The following is a 2500-nucleotide window of genomic DNA, read 5'->3' as shown; positions in this document are numbered from 1 at the left end:
AAATTACTTGAATTTAAAAAAAATAGCATATGTCAATGACTGAGCGTAGACAGAAACTCCCTTTCTGGAGAGATTATTTCACATTAATATTTCCAATAAAATAATTCCTGCTGATAGTTGTGGTAATTAGGGGTTTACAGAAACGTGTACGAACTATTGAAATTAAAATAGCAATTAAGTCATGGTGTAACTCTTGTGGTAATGTTCAAAATCTTCCTTCTTTTAGCCTTATGTACAACACTTTTCCCTATCCTGTCCCCTATTTTACCCTCTGTTGTTAAATATTTCCTCAGAATTACCCTCGTTCCTGAGTCGTAAGTGGCTGTCCACGTTTCCTCTTCTGGGGTTTTCAAGGATATTTTCCTTTTCTTGGATACATCCTGAGGAAAAGGACTCATTTTTCTGGGAGAGATACTCGCTTGACCTAGAATCATTCCTAATTTGTCTGAATCAGAAAATAATATTGCATTTTCCTCTTGCATTGCAAGGCCTGACTTCTGGTCTGGGGGTCTTGAATCTTTCTGTGTTGGACCAGAAGATGAAATTTTGCAACAATTCTTATCTTCCTTTTGCTCTGAAATAATTATTCCACTTGAGTGATTTAGATTATCTTTTACTTCAACTCGCTTTGTATTATTTGTCTCGTGTGGATTCATTGTCACTGAATAATGTGGAAGTGTTTGACAGTTTTGGGTTAAAATCTCGCTATCGTAGTCATTGCTCTGTTGTGTGTTTGATTCCAATGGCTGCTCTTTGAAATATTCCGGGGTTGAACTATAGCTTCCATAACTGCAATCATTCTCCTCAGGCACAGTCTCTTTCATTATCAATGAATTCTTAGCTCTAACCAATGAGGTAGTTTTATTTATTTGTAACGTGGATTCCACTGAATTCTCACTAGTACTAACTTGCCCATTATGCAGAAGGTTAATTTTCTCTAAAGAAGAATCATTACTAATTCTCTCCAGTGATTCTATAAATCTACCTGGCCTGGGCAATGTAGGGTATCTAAGGCATTCATCTGTGGTTTTCATCTCTTCAGTAACCATATCTTTAATATCTATCTCGCTTGAATTCAAAGAAATTGCATTTGAATAAATAGCCTTTTTACCAGCATTAGCCCCATCACTTGAAGGTGAAGAGTACTTATTTATATCCCCTTGATATCTTTCACCAATTGCATTCTTACAATATATTTTAGTAGTGTCTAAATATTCCACCTCATTATCATCATCAAAATCCATAATATCTATACAATATGGTTTTTTGTCTTCTGATAATGAGGCTGAATTCATATGAGTATTACTCTTCACGGCCTTGATTAACTGATCTCCGGTTATCTTTTCACCCTTTCTTGTTTCCTCAATACTGCAATAGCTACCCGATCCATAACCATCTGTTGGTACTGAATCTACCTCGAGGGTGGAGTCAATATCCTGCTGCGTGGAATCCGCCACGATTTTTACCCCGGGCGAATACATCTCGTTACAGCTCTCACTGCTCGTATTGGCCATTTCAAAAGTTTTTACAGCAGAAACATTTTCTTTTTCGGTTTTTACAGCATAAAAATTCTCTTTTTCCTTCAATTTACCGTTTTTATAAGAGTTATCATCTTGCAAATGTCCACCAAAATTCCCAGACTGACTTCTGTGCAAGAACGAAACGACGTGACCACACACTGAAATGGTTTTTGGTAATGATTCTCGCAGGATCATCTTAGCTGTCCTGGTGCCTGAAAGAAGCCCCTTGAAAGGCCCGAAGGCGTAAGTGTTCGCCAGAAGCGAAACGACTCTTCCATACTGACGAAGGACATTCTCTAACGCCTCGTCTGTAATCTCAAAAGGGGCGTCTCTTATTGAAACGAGTTCTTGAGTTTCGCTGACATTCAACACTTTGACTGTATCATGGCGGTTCAGATAAATAGTCTTTTCCTCGTATTCCTGTAAAATATTCTCAAATACGCTGCTGCCTTTGAATTTTATTAGAATCAGGTTCTTTTTGAGATGTTGAACGCCAGTAACATCACTGGCTTCTACGTTCATCGTTCTGTTTAAAACGCTTTCGGCTACTTTCAGACTGACGTAGTCGCAAGAAAATACTAAGCCAATTGTGTTTTCCCTTCTTAATGGGACGTTTTGAAATCGCATTTTGATGGTGAGTGAAATATTTGTAATAGGTTATCAGAGTAAGTGTTTACAATGTTGAGATTAGACGAGAGGCCTTCCAAAATTTATCTGTATTCATACATAAGAATGCGAGTTTAATATATCTACACTTAAAAAACGTAATTTTAATCAGAAATTCTCTTTAAAAGTATACTGTTCTCAGCCGTATTTCAGTAAAATACAGGCGACCGTAACTTTTACCCTGCTTTGTTATTATCTTTTACGGGTTGGTGACCGTAATATCACTCCTTTACGTCAATATATTCATTTTTAAGACGGTAAATGCCTGGCAACATTTATTCCAAGAATTTTACCGGTTTTTTTTACGGCAAATT

Source organism: Palaemon carinicauda, chromosome 24, assembly GCF_036898095.1.
Source record: "Palaemon carinicauda isolate YSFRI2023 chromosome 24, ASM3689809v2, whole genome shotgun sequence".
Classification (NCBI taxonomy): Eukaryota; Metazoa; Arthropoda; class Malacostraca; order Decapoda; family Palaemonidae; genus Palaemon; species Palaemon carinicauda.
The sequence above is the reverse complement of the archived record's forward strand: the minus strand, read 5'-3'. Positions refer to the sequence as shown.